Here is an 18,268-nt window from a genome sequence, read left to right as displayed (position 1 = left end):
GGGGTGAAATGTAATAGGATGAGAGATTCAGAAAGTGAGAGATTTGGTAAGAAATCTCCAGTTGTTTTAAAGCGGCAATCATTTACACTGCAAAATCACACTGGTTTTGCAGTGTAAATGATTGCCACTTTAAAAAAACTGGAGATTTCTTACCAAATCTCTCACTTTCTGAATCTCTCATCCTATTACATTTCACCCCAGATGTTCTGTCTGCATTTTGCTGGATTCTATTAAGCCAAATCAAAAGACATCTGTTTTATGCCCTATTGAAGTCTCTGTACTTTCTGAAACATAGCTTTTTATGTTTTATGATAAGTGTCTTGATGATTGTGCTACATAATAGTGCTACATGAATATGTGGATTCTCATATCACTAAATTTGTTGAGCCTCTTGCCTGCCACTGCCCAATCCTTGCAATGTACTATGTAAGAACCATAACCTAAAACATATACATTCACACCTATATTTGGAAACCAATGGGTGTTGGGTAAAGTCATGATGGGTATATCCCAGGGGCTTATAGCGTAGCTGCTATACTGTTACATATTCTTGTCCAGACACCCTTGGGAAAGTATCTATATGAAATTCCATAAATGCATGTAGGTAATAGGATGACTTACCACTAACCCAGGTCCAGCATGCGGTGTTCACAGGGGTTCAAGCCTCTGTGACACTGCTGTTACATGGCCTTATTCATGTTCCATTACTTAGGCCCAGAAGCCAGTTTTAAGTGGAAATTACAGTAGCTCTTTTTTTTTTTTTTTTTTTCAATGTAAGTTCCTTGGTAGATGCTACCGGATTCCCTGGTAACTTTGATAGTTTATTTGTGCATATCATTCAGTATTATTAAAAACTTTTGCACTGAACTGTTTTTGACTTGGGAACTTAAATCAAATCTTAAAGGTAATTGAAGGATACCGGGAAAACATTACTATGACCGTAATTATTATAGTTATTGGCTGACAATGTCCTTTTATTTATCTTGAAGTTGATCATGGATGTTTCATAAAGTAATCATTAATTTAGGTTATGTCCTAACCACTAAAATGAGCTGTATGCTATCTACCAGCCATCAAAATGTTTGGCATGTTATCTACAGTACCAGCTAGCAAAGTGGCCTCTAGCCTGTCTTCTGGTCACAAGAATGGTCTCAAGTTTATGTACTAGTTGCAGAAAACTTTCTGATTTTCTAGCTCATATACTGGTCACTAGAATGGTCTCTGATTTATATGTGAATCACAAGACTGTTCTCTAGCTTATAAGATAGTCACCAGAATGGTCTCTGATGCACATGCTACTCACCAGAATGGTCTGTAGTCAGTAGCATCCCTGCCTTTGGTGACACCTGGTGCGAGAGAACAGAATATTTGTGTTAGGGGGCATTACTTCATGCGACCTCATGGCCTAAACCCCTGTTTTCATCAGTCTGGGGGTCCTGGTGCTGCTTCTGCCTCAGAGATTGCTGTGGCTGAGTGAGATCTCCTACCATGTGATAGGAACTATTCTAGGGAGCAGAGGAAGACCTAACTTACAAAGTGCACTAGATATATATAGACAAGTGCCTTGGTTTTAGAGGAGCACTTACTGTAGATAGTTAAGCCGGTGGGCATCAAGGAGCACGCTCTCGGTTCTATCTGCTCTGCGCTTTGTATATGGGAAGGCAATTCAGGCCTTGTGCTCATGTGGTATTGTGATTACCTGTTGGTATTTGTAGTTATAGTTGCACTTGTCTATTTTACATATATATTTTCTTGCATCAGTATGAACCCATTTAGTATTATGAAACTTGACATATCAGGCCTAATGACTTCCAGCACTATACACCGAGCAGGAGAGCCACAACCTTTTCAGTTTTGGGGGGTAAATTGTCATTTATATTTGGTGCCTCTATGTTGCTGAATGATGCACCCTCACCCGAAGGGATTATTTCTGTCTTGGCACTGCCCTTATTAACTGTAGTTGGTGGCTGCATTGTGCCCTGTGACTCAGTACTTTGATTTCTCTCAAGTATTCTTAACCCCCCCCCCCCTCCCCTTGTTCCAGGGTCCATGACACTGAGAAAAAATTGTTCTTACTAAATATTTACTCCACAGGGAGCTTGATATAGTGGAGACAGGGACTGAGGTTATCAGCTAGTATGGTCTGAAAGCCAATTGCACTATTGCAAATTGCACTACTGCCTAAGCTTTCTCTACCCCAACCATATGCTATATCCAATACATCTACATCTATAGTATTAGCAAAGATTACTTTGCCTCCATGTTTTATCAAAATTGGATCAATGATCTACCACATATGGAAATATATGAAGGCGGATGTTAGAAGTATTACCTTGACAATTCCATATTTTACCGAAATTAATTTTGCTCAAAATAATAAGAGGATTGTTTTTGGCCAGGAGGTACTCAGTCTATGGCTCCAAGTTTTTGTGAGTCTTGTAGTTCTAAGGAAAACCATGCAGTAGCGTAACTAAAAACACAGCTCCCCCCTGCCCAAAAAAAATTGGCGCCCCCACCCCCACACAGGGACTCCTCCACATCTGCGCTGCTCTTATCTGTCCAGAAGGAAAGCATACTGCTCTCCACAAGTTGTAGTGTCCTCACTAGGGGGAGCGGCGGCCTCCACGGTGGAAGGTGAAGCGGCAGGCAGGGTGGAGGCCAGGAGAGCTTCCTGGCTGTCTGTGTGAGGATGCTCAGTTACTCGCCCCATGGGCAGTTTATGGGGCGGGTCAGTGAGCGTCCTCACACAGACAGCACAGGAGAGAAGTCTGCATATTGTACGTATCTTATTGGCTGCTGCTGCAGACTCCTGGCGGGGCGTCTGTCAGCCTCTGTGACCCTGCGCCCCAGTGCCGCCTGCTCCCCCCACCACTGCTAGGGCTGCGGAGTGGTAGTTACACCACTGATACCATGGTTTCCTTAAATTACTGTATATCTGAACCAGTAATGAACATCATGTTTCTTTTTATCTGTAGCTGAGCATTCATTTGCTTTATTTTGAAAGCACAATTCTGCTACAATGGAATTATACAACTACCCTTTCCTTTGCTATTTATGTTTGTTTTCTTTGCCATATTTAAAGAGAAAATATTTCTTTCAAAAATATATTTAATTTCATTTGGGAAATAATGTTTCACCTGTAATGGAATAAAATCAAAATATATACAAAATAATTAAAGTTTACATGCTGGGAAAGACTTGCCCATATAATTGCAATATGTGGCAAATTAAAAGCGGATATGGGTTTAATAAATATAGATGTTACAGGTACGGTTGACCATAAGTAATTTCCTAGCTACACTCTATCCTTTTGTGTTTGTTAATCCCCAATCCTGTTCTATTATTGTGTATGCGAATTGCAAAGTGCTGGGCTGTATAGCTGCACTACATAGATAAATGTTAAAAATAATACTTATAATGTACTACCTGTTGCCATTGGTATTTCGGCACTGTAAGCCTCTGTCTCCATTGGTCTCTGGCTCCAAGCTCCCTGGCAGCATATAAGTGGCTTAACACAGTATGGGCTATAGCAATCAATTGGTTACTGCAAAATATTTAGCCCAACTGTCGCAGAGGACAGGTGGGTTCCAGTAGCATTGCCAGTATTTTATTTTAATTTAAGGTCAAAGCAGAAGCCATAAAATGCCTCATTGCTTTGTTTTAACAAACTATGTCACCATCTGTATATGCATGATGACATCACAAACCTCAGAAGTTCAACTTTCAAGCCATAGATTGATGAAATCTTGTACCAGTTGGGTGGTCTATCTGGCCAGCCAAGTTACATCCAGGCTGGCAACTTTACATGAAAATCATCTATCTTCGGGCACCACAAAAGCAGGTGCACATCAAAATCCTGATGCCCCACTTCACCAACACATTAACTATCTGGTGTTGTGTGTTAAAGCCCATTCTGTCCTTTGCCACAAATTCCTATCCTGTAGGGACTGACGATAATACAGATGCCTGAATTCCATTTCATACAGAGGTTAGTTCATTAATGTTGAGCAAATACAGTGGACGATTGTAAGAAGAAAAAAAAGTGTAAACTTTTCAGATAGACCAGAGAGCATCTTGGGAAATGTAGTTTCACAACAATTGAAGTGCCAAGTTAGATTCCATTATGTTACTGGAGCTGCACAGACCCATCTCATCTTTTATAGCTATATAAATGTCATAACTTTCATAATGTTTAAACAGCTGACAGAATACTACTGTACATTATCATCTGACGTAACCGTAACTCTAGAAGTAGTGTCAGACTCATAATATTTTAAAGCAACAGAGTTGTGAAGTATATGCTTATATGCGAAGCTTTTATGCCAGCTTCAGATCTTTCTACAGAACTGTTTGCATCATTTTCCTGCCATTGAACAGAAATGCACCTCAAGCGCCCTTCAGATAGGGCACATAACATCTCTACAAATGTAATTGTGGACAATGGCTCTTTTTGCCCTGAACCTCTTTAGGTATGTCCCTTGTGCCTTTCATAGGGATTCTCTAAGTCTCGTCGGAGGTGCATATCTGTTCATTTTAATGCCAGATGAATAGAATAAAGCACTGGAGGGGAATAATCCGTATGCATGTACAGACCACAAGGCTGCATTAGCAAACTCTCATCTCTGGCTGCCTGCACAGACATGATTAGTGCATGTATAAGTGCAGCTCTTAGGGTTTGCATGCCAAAGATATACTTTTGTTCTTTCTTTCCAAATGTACACACATTTCACATTTATATAACTGATTGTCACTGTTCGTTGTTAGTGACCTCTAACTGTACAAAGAAGTTATCCTTAGAAAAACAACACACCAGCGCTTACAAGGTGAATTTTGTACATACTGTAGTATAAATATATGTGTACATATGTGCATGATTGATAAAGACATTGTCAAGTCATTATACAACTCATCAGTTTAATTGTGGGGCCATCAATAAGTCTGTTGTATTTTTTTACATGATTGTAACACGTCATTTAGTTACACCAAATTCACTCAGTTACTTGGTAACATAACTGCAGTGTAAGATGTAAGATGTTGCTACATGAGCCGGCAATTACTGCTGATTCCTGTAAACAATAACGCATGAGTACTCTTACCGGTACCAAAAATGTCTGAATATACTGATCAGAAAAAATAAATAAAGGAACTCTAAAGCTTTTTGTAGTCATGATAATACTTAATGACTCTTTGAAGCTGTTATTGTTTTGTATTATTTTATTCGAATAAAGTGTTACTATTGCCACATTTTTTTACTGTCACTTTTTTTCTTCCATTTATCTATTTCAATAAAACTTTGTATTTTTTTAAGCAGGATCCACCTATACATATTCAAACAATTCCGCAAGGTATCCTTGTTTTAATGAGCATGTTATTCTTTGTAAAGTTTTCGTAAGTTGAAATGTTTTGTACAGACCTTAACTGTTGCAATGTTTAATCAACTAATACCATTCTGTGGTTTTAAAGTCTGAAATTCCTTTTTTTTTTAAATTAGCATTTCTTTTTTTATTTTATTTTTGCTTTGAATGTATACAATTGTAACTTGCCTGATTTTTTGCTTTGTATTTAATGTGTTGCACAAATTACTTTTTAATCTTTTATTTTATTCATTACAAAGAAAATCTGTAATTCCAATGTATAAAAATGTAATGGTTTTAGGACAGCGAGGGAGGTGTTACGCCCTCATGTGCTAAAACGGTTTTACCTTTCTGCTGCTGCAAAAGGCTCCAGAAAAGCTTTCCCAAAATTAAGCGATGCCGACTTCTGTGGCAGCTGGAGGCTTAAGTGCAGTTCTGATGTTTTTAAATACTATGTCTATGTATAAATAATGTTGTCTAAACTGGTATGTCCGAATCTCTCATAGAGGGATTAATTATGCTGCCGGAACAACAAATTATTTAAAAAAATGGTTAAATAAAATTTTTATGAAACAATGCCTTGTATTTAATTAAACATTTTTGGAATCTGCTTTATCTTGTTCTCATTTGGAATTGGGGTTTCTCATTAGGCAATTTAAACTTCCTAAGGGCACTTGTAACAAGATTTCCGAGATCAAAGTCAATAACTTTTCTTGTCGCATAAATAGAACTAGGACTATGTGTTCATCTTTTAGTAGTACAGGTTGAGTATCCCTTATCCAAAATGCTCGGGACCAGAAGAGTTTTGCATAACGGTTTATTTTCGAATATTTTTTATATTTAAATGAGGTAACTTGAGGTATCTAGCATTTATGTTGTATAAGCACATGAAATACACACAAATATATTTTATTTGTGCATGAAACAAGGTTACAAAACAAAGATAAAGTTTGAGTATAATCTCAGACACTGAATTTAAATGCCAAGCAATCATGTCCTTTCACATATTTAGTGCCAGATACATATAATTTCCCCAGTAGTGCCGGTTACAGATGTACCCAGTAGGTTTTTAACAAAAAAAAATACATTTTGGAAATGGACTTTAGAATAATTTGGATAATGGATATTTGGGTAAGGTATACTCAACCTGTAGTAGAAACTAATGCAGCACCACTAATAGGCCCAAGGCTGTAAGTATGACCACAAGCTTATTACTGTACATGACAAATGAAAAAGCTCTTTTAAATCATTCATAAATAAGATATTTAAAATTGTCAGATATTTGATATTGGGGACTTGTATAATAACTCACATTGCAAGCTATTGCTTCTCTGTTTACAACTATCAACCGAATAAATGGACGTCTTATACTGTATGTCTTCCCACAAGTAACATTGCTGGGTGGGTTTTATAGGAAAGGGATTCTGGTTTAAAACAGATAGGTAGTAACTTCACCTGGGTCATTTTCAAATTTACGAATTATAAATATAGGTTGTGCATTGTGGGGGATCAAATATAGGTTGAACTTGATGGACTGATGTCTTTTTTCAACCTCATCAACTATGTTACGAAGTTACTTCAACAAGATGAACTACTGGCAGTCATTATGCTCTGTTAAGTAGATGGGCCAGCTTTAGCAAGCAAACACAAGGAATGGGCTATTGCAAACTTGTCAAGAAGTTAACATCTGCTCGCCAGAGACACTTTACATCAGCAAAATGTACAAGTTAACATTTTACATAAGCACCACCTTATGTTATTTATATGAGCTAGCAGTCTTGTCAATTATAAGAATGTTTGGTAACTTAGAGGTAGATTTATTAAGCCCGGTGAAGTGATAAATTGTCTGGTTTTTATCACCGGCCAATCATCGTCTACCTGTTATTTTTCAGTGCAAATTAAATGTATTGGTTTTAAATACAACAAGTCCATAAATATTCTTTTGTTATAATGCAGACCTGTCATTTTTCAAACCAAGCCTGTAACTTCATAGGAGCTGATTGGCCGGTAATAAAAACCAGACACTTTATCACTTCACCGAGCTTAATAAATCTGCCCCTTGGTGAGCAACTATGAGCTAGCGAGCCCCTACAAGAAGGTGTGATAGTAAGTCACATCTGTTCACCAATTTATTCTTTAAATAAGTGGTTACAGCTTTTACACAAATTCCATTTGCATAGCTGTATGACACATTATTTTCTCATAGACACTATAGCGAGAGAGAGAAAAAAATCACAATACACCATAGTCATCTATTCACTAATAAACTGATTTTTTTTAGCCAAAACATAATGAGCTTGTCTGCCCAAAAGTAATTTGTTAATTTGTTGGGTAAATGAGAGTTATGGTAGACAACAGCACAGTAGGTCTGACAAGACCAAGCCCAGAAGCTTTCCCCTGATCATTGCTGTCTGCTTGTCTGCCTGATTTTCCTTTACCCAGCTTGACTTATCTGAGTTTATATTTTCTTGTTTGTATCCCTGACTTGTTGCTCTTCTTGACCATGTCTTTGACTGATCTTATGACTACTTGTAATCATCTGCTAAATAGTTGGGGGTCCCAGGGCAGATAGGAAGTCTCACCTTTTTTTCTAGCTCATGCAATGAATGTAGCAAAAGTTGGTGAAGTGCCAAAGTCCCTGACGTCTTCTGTGCCTGTGATATCCACCTTTAAATATGTCTCAACAAGAAAGTAGCAGAAAAATTTCACCTCCTACCATATTTCAGAAGAAATGAAAAGACGTATAGAGCACATAGAGAAGACCTAAAGACTTTGGCACTGTGCAATAGTCTTGGTTTGCTATTTCCTGCACACGCACCAGGTTTCATATTGTGCTCCTCTTGTCACTCATTCTCTAACATAGGACACAAAAGCTGTAAGTGGCTTGATCCAACGTCCATCAACAACTTGAAAAGCTTTGAGTGAAGCCAGTTACCCATTGAATTCTATGTTTAAGCTAGTCTGATGTAAGTTACTGATCAAACAATTAATCAATCAATCAATAAGTCTTGTGGAAGACTATGACAACTTCAAGTACTGTATTGTATAATTTATGATGATCTGCTAGACATATCACTCAATACATTTTTTATTAACTTCGTAGAAAGGCCCTGAAGTTACTATCTGTTCAGTATCCATAAACATTCATATACAGTACAGCAGCTCCTTAGGTTACTCATCGATCAGATCTGCCAACTCGGGTAGATTTATTAAGCTTGATGAAGTGATAAAGGGGGAAATTTACCAATATGAAAAACCTAGTTTTTCGTATTGGTATTTTCCCTACGACTGCATACGACTGTTTAAGTCGTATGCAAAGTCGTGTTCCGGAGGGGGATTTACAAAGCAGTCATATACGACTGCTTTGTAACCCTCCGATGGTGTAACCATTCGTATTAGCGGCCGTATATACGGCTGCTAATACGAATTATTTCTAGCAGTCTGCACGGATCAGTCAGATCCGTGCAGGCTGCAATGTGTAAAAAAAAATAGAAAAATAAATAAATTAAAAAAAAAAACGGCGTGGGGTCCCCCCCACAGCCGAAACCAGCACCAGGCTGACAGAGGCTGGAGCCGGTAATTAAAAATCAGGGAACCCGACAAATAGGGGCTCCCTGATTTTTAACAACCAGCCCCAGGCTCCTGCTCTGGGGCTGGTTCCCAAAATACGGGGGACAAAATGACTAGGGGTCCCCCGTATTTTAAGAACCAGCCCCAGGCAAAACCAGCCGGCAGGCTAATGCCACAGCCGGGGGGAGACTTTTTATGCAAGTCCCCCCGGCCAAAGCATTAACCCTACCGACCAGTCAGCCTGGCCAGGGGCCCTGGGGGAGTGGGGACCCCCCCAATAAAGGGGTCCCCCCCCTCCAGGACTTACCTGACCAGGCTGAAGCCTGGTGCTGTCCCCGGTGACCCTGGGCTGTGGTCACCGGGCTGATCTTGGTGTCAAAAATAGAATAAAAACCATTGTCTTTTACTGGTGAACTATGAGTCCCAGCAAGCCTCCCCCGCAAGCTGGGACTTGGAGAACCACAAGTCCCAGCCTGCGGGGCATTAAAGGGCCCGCTGGGTCTTGTAGTGCCACAGTAAAAGAAAGAGTTAAATAAACACACTGACACACGTGAAAAATAAAAGTTTAATACATACATAACACATACATACTGATACTTACCTTTCTTGATCCCGTAGGTAGCCCTGGTCCTGATGTCCTGTGTCGTCCATGTCGGCTGTCTGCGTCGTCCTCCAGGTCCATGTCGACGGTCCGTGTCGTCCTCCAGGTCCATGGCGGTGTCCGGGTCCGAAGAAATCCATGTTGGAGCTGTGGAAGGAAATCCTACTCACCTGTTCCTGCGCTGAAGAAGTCTTGTCTTGATCCGACGTAGTCCAGGTAATCTTCATGCTGTCGCCGGTCCCCGCTGTCTGCGCTGTCTCTGCATCGCGCTGAGGAGAGATGCTGAAGTTTCATATTCGGCGCCTCTCCTCAGACTGAATTCTTTTGGCCGCCTAGCAGGCCAATCAGGAGCCGAGAAAGTCGGCTCCTGATTGGCCCGCTAGGCGGCCAATAGAATTCAGTCTGAGGAGAGGCGCCGAATATGAAACTTCAGCATCTCTCCTCAGCGCGATGCAGAGACAGCGCAGACAGCGGGGACCGGCGACAGCATGAAGATTACCTGGACTACGTCGGATCAAGACAAGACTTCTTCAGCGCAGGAACAGGTGAGTAGGATTTCCTTCCACAGCTCCAACATGGATTTCTTCGGACCCGGACACCGCCATGGACCTGGAGGACGACACGGACCGTCGACATGGACCTGGAGGACGACGCAGACAGCCGACATGGACGACACAGGACATCAGGACCAGGGCTACCTACGGGATCAAGAAAGGTAAGTATCAGTATGTATGTGTTATGTATGTATTAAACTTTTATTTTTCACGTGTGTCAGTGTGTTTATTTAACTCTTTCTTTTACTGTGGCACTACAAGACCCAGCGGGCCCTTTAATGCCCCGCAGGCTGGGACTTGTGGTTCTCCAAGTCCCAGCTTGCGGGGGAGGCTTGCTGGGACTCATAGTTCACCAGTAAAAGACAATGGTTTTTATTCTATTTTTGACACCAAGATCAGCCCGGTGACCACAGCCCAGGGTCACCGGGGACAGCACCAGGCTTCAGCCTGGTCAGGTAAGTCCTGGAGGGGGGGGACCCCTTTATTGGGGGGGTCCCCACTCCCCCAGGGCCCCTGGCCAGGCTGACTGGTCGGTAGGGTTAATGCTTTGGCCGGGGGGACTTGCATAAAAAGTCTCCCCCCGGCTGTGGCATTAGCCTGCCGGCTGGTTTTGCCTGGGGCTGGTTCTTAAAATACGGGGGACCCCTAGTCATTTTGTCCCCCGTATTTTGGGAACCAGCCCCAGAGCAGGAGCCTGGGGCTGGTTGTTAAAAATCAGGGAGCCCCTATTTGTCGGGTTCCCTGATTTTTAATTACCGGCTCCAGCCTCTGTCAGCCTGGTGCTGGTTTCGGCTGTGGGGGGGACCCCACGCCGTTTTTTTTTTTATTTATTTAATTTTTCTATTTTTTTACACCGTAGCCTGCACGGATCTGACTGATCCGTGCAGGCTAAAACGCAAATACGACATGAAAATGGTGTTCTATTTTCCTGTCGTATTTGCGTGGGTGTTTTACACCACTAAGCAGCCGTATTATCAGTACGGCTGCTTAGTAAATCAGAAACCACCATTCTTTTGAATGGTGATTTCTGTCGTATTCTATCGATGGTGTAGACATTCGTATTTGTAAATACAAATACGAATGTTCCATCTTTAGGACTACGAATTTTTGTATTTTTGGGATTGTAAATCCCGAAAATACAAATTCGTTAAAAAAAAAGGTGTATTTCTGCCTACGAATACACCTTTTTTCTACGAATCCATTTTGGTAAATTTCCCCCAAAGTTTCTGGTTTTATCACCGGCCAATCAGCTCATACCTGTAATTTTTCAAACCAAGCCTGTAACTTCACAGTTAGGAGCTGATTGGTCGGTGATAAAAAACAGACACTTTATAACTTCACCAAGCTTAATAAATATGCTCCTCAGTTTAGTAATTTGATAGGCAAATGTGAGCAAGTGAGCACTTATGAGACCAAGCAAAGAAGTAATTATCTGTTCACCTAAAAATAATAATAATATTAGTTTTATTTATGTAAGCTCTTTCTCCAACATGACTCAAGGTGCTTTACAGACATCAAAAATAATGCACATAATACAGAAGTATCACAGCAATAGGCAAGCCACACAGACATAAAAAAAAGCCTAGAGCACCCAGTAAGTACTGTATAATGCAGGATTAGTGTAGGAATTTTGAGTAAGAACTACCACAGGTTCTGTATTCTATCTTCACAAAGTGAGGCAGCCATCTTGAGAGCACTGTATAGAATAACCCAGAGTTAAATAGGTTACGACTAGAAAAGCTGACACAAAATGGTGTGATTCCAGCATCCTAATGATCAGAGTATGGTCACAAATTTTTTTTCAGTTACTGTATATGTATTTTTCATATCATCCTCAAGGCAGCCATGTTGAGTGTACTACGACGGTTCACTGTGGGAATAAAACCATACAAGACCCTTAGCATATATTGTATGGGACAACTGACACTTGTGTAGTAGTATGATATACCCTGCTTGGAAAAATCCATGTGAAGAACATCCTGCCCACAGAGGAACTATCTGTGTAGGGTGCACTGTGTAGGCAGGGGATCCAACAATTAATGTAATAAACTGATACTAAAAGGAGCATTTGCTGACTGCAAAAACACCAAAATAGGCCATGTCCGCCATCAAATCATATGTTAACTTGATGAGCAAATGTAGCTAAAAAGGCTTACATAGGACATAAGGTCATTCTTGGAAGTCACTAAACTTTACATATACACTAAATATTTGGTCCATTTCCTCTGCAGATTAAGCAGTGGTGTAGCTAGGTGCCACGGCGCCCGGAGCAAGGTCATGTTTCGCCCCCCCCAATTTGTAGTAGGAGAGGCTGTTGCGCAGTGAAAAGGCTGCGGGAGGGAAGGATAGGCTGCAAGAGAGATAGGGTCAGGATTTAGACTGCGGGAGGGAAGGTCAGGGCTTAGGCGGCGGGAGGGAAGGTCAGGGCTTAGGCTGCGGTAAGGAAGGTCAGGGTTTAGGCGGCGGGAGGGAAGGTCAGGGTTTAGGCAGCGGGAGGGAAGGTCAGGGTTTAGGCGGCGGGAGGGAAGGGCAGGGTTTAGGCGGCGGGAGGGAAGGTCAGGGTTTAGGCGGCGGGAGGGAAGGTCAGGGTTTAGGTGGCGGAAGGGAAGGTCAGGGTTTAGGCGGTGGGAAGCAAGGTCAGGGTTTAGGCAGCGGGAGGGAAGGTCAGGGTTTAGGCTGCGGGAGGGAAGGTCAGGGCTTAGGCTGCTGGCTTTAATGTAGGTTTTTTTCTGGAGGAAAGGATTAAGGTGTAGGCTGTGAGAGGAGAGGGTTAGACTGTGGGAGGGACGGGAGGTTAGATGAAAGCTGCACGGGGGGTAGGTTAAGGCTGCAGGTTGGGGGTTAGATTAAGCAGCACGCTCAGCATTTCCTCCCTCTATCCATGGCAGCACAGCATGACTTATGCACAACCCCTCCCCACTTTGTCACAGTTGATGCTTCCATGGACCCGCTTTTTAAATAACCTCAAGGCAGTCAAAAACCCCACCAGAGCCCATCTCCTCCACCTCCCCCCGCCACCATAGCACAGCACACGGGGAAGTACTGTATAGTAATAAAACCTGCCCCATCCTTGCCTACCTTGGTTAACTTTGTAGACTCGGGAGCCTGCTGATGTGTGCAGGAGGATGTCGCTGCGGCGGATGTCGGGCGGCGCTGGCAGTGATGCGCCGATCAATTATGCTGCTGAAGCTGCTCTATATTAGGCAGCTACAGCAACTACAGCCACGGGGGATATCAAGCTCAGCGACCGGGTAGCATCCTCCCGGCCGCCAGATACACAGAGCCAGGGCATTGAAATACACACCAGCCGGGGGGCATGTAGGCAGCGCAGGACAGGACTCTGCAACAGCCCGCTCCCGGCTCCCCGTCCCCGCCGCTATTTTCAATTCATCTCTTGCTGGACCGCTAGCCAATAGGCGCTCGCGGTCCAGCAGCCACCAATTGATTGGCTGCTGGACCGGAAGCGCCTATTGGCTAGCGGTCCAGCAAGAGATGTGAACTTTACATAGATAGCACTGCAGCACGTCTCTCTCCAGGGGAGCGGGGGGAGCTGGCGGGCGAGCAGGCGGTGCCGGCACAGCTCCAGCGCCATTCTATCTTCCACCGGCACCGCCCTCGCTATGCCTCTGAGAATAAGGAGAAAATATCACAAACAGAGTTGGTGATATTTTGTTGTCTGTTTAAATTGAAAGTCCACTCTGAAATGATAAAAAAAAACACTGGTTTACAGTATAGTTGAAGCATACATTTTGGAAAGAGGTAACAGCTGTGATGCAGATGGTCTGCTCAGGAGCTACAGTAAGACACCACTTGGCATAAGAATATGACCATGCCCTCTGGAGATGCAAGTGGACAAGAGTTATCAGGTGGGTGTTATCCAATAGCACTGTGTTATGAACTAAGTGGAGTAGGTCCAGAAGACAAAAGGTAATTACAGTTTACTGCTGGCACAATTAAGTTCTATAGGAATAGTGACAAAAACATTTGATCTCAGATCTGGAAGGCTTAGAGGCAGTGGCGTAGATATCGTAAGGCAGCCCCCGCTGCTGCTTGGGGGAGCGGGGGCTGCGTGGGCGCCGGGTGCGTGTGAGTGTGACAGACCATCATGTATCAGTCTGTCACAAAAGATAAGATGCTGGTTGTGCCGCTGCCCGCGCGCTTGCTGAGCTCAGGCGAGTCGGCGCGGGCGCGGCCATGACAGTCAGTGTCACACACTGTCAGTCACCAAAAAAAACCTTACTTGGATGGGGGGTGGGATGTCCAATGGGCGGGCGGACGGACGGGCGGGCTATCCAATGGGAGGGCGAGTGGAGGCGTGGCCTGGGATGGAGTATGAGAGAGGGGAAGCAGCAGTGTCTGCTGGTCTTTCTCCCTCAGCTTCAGCTTCTCCTATGCGTGTGACGTTCACACGCTGGAGAGGCAGAGAGGAGCCGGGAAGCCAGCAGGGAGGCAGCGCTGAGTGCAGCAGCAGAAACAGTGTCCCACTCAATATCAGAAACATATTTAAAATAAGCATATGTATATATACAGTATACTGTATATGTGTGTGTATATATATATATATATATATATATATATATATATATATATATATATATATATAGATCTCACAGTATGTATGTATGTATATATATATACATATACACATACACACAGATGGAGTGCCGTCATTCTTGCAGGGGCTGGCGGTAGATTCGCCAGCCCCCGCTGCACGTGCGTCCCCTTACTGCGGTGCTCTCCACCGCCTGATCCCACCTACCCCCCCCCCACACCCTAACCCTACCCATTCCCCGCCGCCAGGAAACTGACATATATATATATATATATATATATAGATCACTGTCCATGTACATCATAGACGCCAGTCACTGCTTGGTTTTAAAATGCTGATTTTACTTCATGTGCAAAGTACACTTACGGTCATCCTTCACCAGTGTCTAAATGGGTTATTGTAAGTCCCCTGACTCCTTCTGTCGGGATGGGTGGCTGGGTGGCGTGTGGAAAGTGAGGTGCCTCCCACGCCACCCAGCCACCCATCCCGACAGAAGGAGTCATAGCCGCGGGAACAACGGCGGGCTTACAATAACCCATTTTTCCCACACATTATTTTGCTTTATTTAGACACTGGTGAAGGATGACCGTAAGTGTACTTTGCACATGAAGTAAAATCAGCATTTTAAAACCAAGCAGTGACTGGCGTCTATGATGTACATGGACAGTGATCTATATTCCAATGAAACCAGAGCACGCTACCTCAGAACAACAGGAAATACTGAGTGCCGGATGTTGGACAGTGTATATATATATATATATATATATATATATATATATATATCTCTGTGTGTGGGGGTTGGGATCCCTTGGTCTACAACAAGTTGGTCGACAGTCATTATGTTGACACTTTTAGGTCAACATGGGGAAAGGTCGACATGGGTTTAGGTTGACACAAGCATTAGGTCGTCAGGGTCTAGGTCGACAGTCAAAAGTTCGACATGGGGTTTTTCACTGTTTTTCATGTTTTTGTCTTACAATGCCATTGGAGGGGGGGGGCGCAACAATTTTTTTGGCAGGGGGGAGCAAAATTTATAGTTACGCCACTGCTTAGAGGGGCCAGTTGTTGTGTGGTGTAACAGTACAGCATTAGGGAACTGCTGAAAGACTCTCAGTTCAATCAGCACCAGTGTAGATATGTGAGGGAAAAAAATATTTAAACCAACATTAAGGCCTATCTCACCAGGGCACATACTGTATGAGAAGGCAACGGTTTGGTGGTTGATGTTCTCAGAAGTTAGTGAAGTACAAATGAATACTAGTGCACCGGGACGAAAAGGATACAATAAACTCTTTCTGGGGCACTCTTCTACATAGATAGGAAATTATTTGAAAAATAAAATTTTAAATCAGAACTCTTGCAAAATTATTATTTTTAATGATAATGAAGTAAGTAATGCTAAATGCCAAACAGCGGCAAAAATCATTCATTCTTAATGCAAAGACTGGATGGCTGCCTGGGCATCGAGTAACCTGAGTGCTTGCAAGTGAAGATGGGCTGTGGAGCTACAAAGCCCAGCCAATACTATTATAAAAAATCTGGGTTAAGGGTGCAGAATGTGTGTGTGTGTGTGTGTGCAAGTGTTTAGTGATACCCCTTTTACACCAAAATCCCTGGTCTTTGAACACGGGAGTTTCCAGGGTTAGACCCAGCTTCATACCCCATTTACACAGCACTGTGACCCAGGTCGGTCCCAGGTCTGCGCCGTTTACACTGAACCTGGGTCAGCCTGCTTTTCCCTATGGATGACATTAAAAATGTCAGTTTTATGACTGATAAACTGCCAGCCAACCTTCCCTCAATGATTTAAAATAAAAATGAAAAGACATGACTAGTTGACACCCCCCCAATCCCAAAAAAAAATAATATAAAGGATACTGCATCCATTTATCCAATTATGATTTCTGTTTGCACTGCCCGTATCCTTCCTGGCTGCTGTCTTTTCCACTGCAGCGTACTGTGGAAAGGAGTCCAGCACTTCTGGTATCCTTTCAGCACTACCCGGATATGGGTTGGGACCATTTACACCACCCACGACCCAGGTCCAACCAGTGTTCAACCCTGGTCAGGACCTGGGTAGGAGACCAGTGTTACTGGACCTGGGTTTGCCCCTTTTACACCAACGCTGACCTGGGTTATGCCTTGGTGTAAAAGGGGTATGAGTCTGCTTGAACTCACATTAGAAGAAGGAAAGGATTTGGGGTTTAAACACCATGCGCTTCTAAGTGGATATAATATTTAAAGTGATCCCCGCTGAATAAATGTACACTGGACACACTATACAATTTTTTAATTTTATATATAAAGAAGCATGTGATTATTTCAACATAGAAAATAACATTTATAATATCATGAATAATTAATCTAAAAATTATAAAGTACAAGTAAAGCATAAAGACAACAATAGATAACAAATAGCATGTTTGCAAAAGTATCTCCATATATGGGTCAGGGTAGTATGGTTAGCAAGGGGTTAAATCCAATCACTGGTGGATGTTGTTGGTGATAAGTTTAAATGTCAAGCAGGTATTAGAGGAAGGCAAGCCGCTAGCACACACACAGCCAATTAGCGTGTAAGCGGTACACGCATTAAGCAGTCATTTAGCAGTTGTGAAATCACAGTGTTAGGAACCAGGATTGATGGTTCAGTTCTGTTTTGTTTGTCATTTGGCTCTCTGGTGGCCTCCAGTGGTGGGTCTGTGCCATTACAGCTTTATATTCTGTGAGCTTAATTTATTCACAGGCCTGCGAGGTAAGGAGCTCATAGTACAGCTTGGGAGCTGCCTGGATCTCTCTCAGGTGTAATTAATCACTTGAGCCCTTCATAAGGAATTGACTCCTGCAATGCTCTGCCAGTGATAGCTTCTACTTCCTGAAGTTCCTAGTTCCTGTTTCCTGCTGGCCCTTAGTCAGGTTACTGCTCTGTTAGGAGCTCACCAGCCGTCTGCTGGTCTCTTCTCTGACACTCTCAGTGCAGCTTTTCCTGGTTCTGTGCTGGTTCAGCTAGCTTCCGCCCAGACTCTGTTCACCTGCCTGATCTCAGCATTCCAGCTTCGGTGCCTCTCTGCTTCTGGTGCTCCCTTGTGGTCATCTCCCGGCTGACAGTCCATTCCCTGGTGCAGTAAGTTCCCCTCTTCTGGGGACCTGGGGCCTTATTCTAGTTCACTCTTAGAGGCAAATTCCTTCTCAGATGGACAAAACCATGTGCACTGCAGGGGGGCAGATTTAACAGGTGCAGATAGAATTAGATTTGGGTGAGTAATTTTGTTTCTGTGCAGGGAAAATACTGACTGCTTTATTTTTACACTGCAATATAGATCTCACTTTGAAGAAAACCCCCAACCAAATCTAACTCTCTCTGCACATGTTATATCTGCTCCACCTGTAGTGCACATGGTTTTGTCCATTTGAGAAGGAATTTGCCTCTAAGAGTGAATTGGAATAAGGCCCCTGGTTCCTTATTTCTCGCATTTCCTCCTTTTTGTTGCCATTTCCCCTATTTCTGTGTTTAGGGGTCTCCTCCAGCAGTTGCTGTGTCCTCAGTTCTTTCCCTACGGGGTTCTCCCAGTGGGATTTCATTGTGTGTTTCGTGTTCGTGTGTGTCGTTCGTTGTGTGCTTTTTGGTGTGGTGTATTCT

The sequence above is a fragment of the Crinia signifera genome, chromosome 9, assembly GCF_055691185.1.
Source record: "Crinia signifera chromosome 9, ASM5569118v1, whole genome shotgun sequence".
NCBI lineage: Eukaryota > Metazoa > Chordata > Amphibia > Anura > Myobatrachidae > Crinia > Crinia signifera.
Note: the sequence above shows the minus strand (reverse complement) of the source record.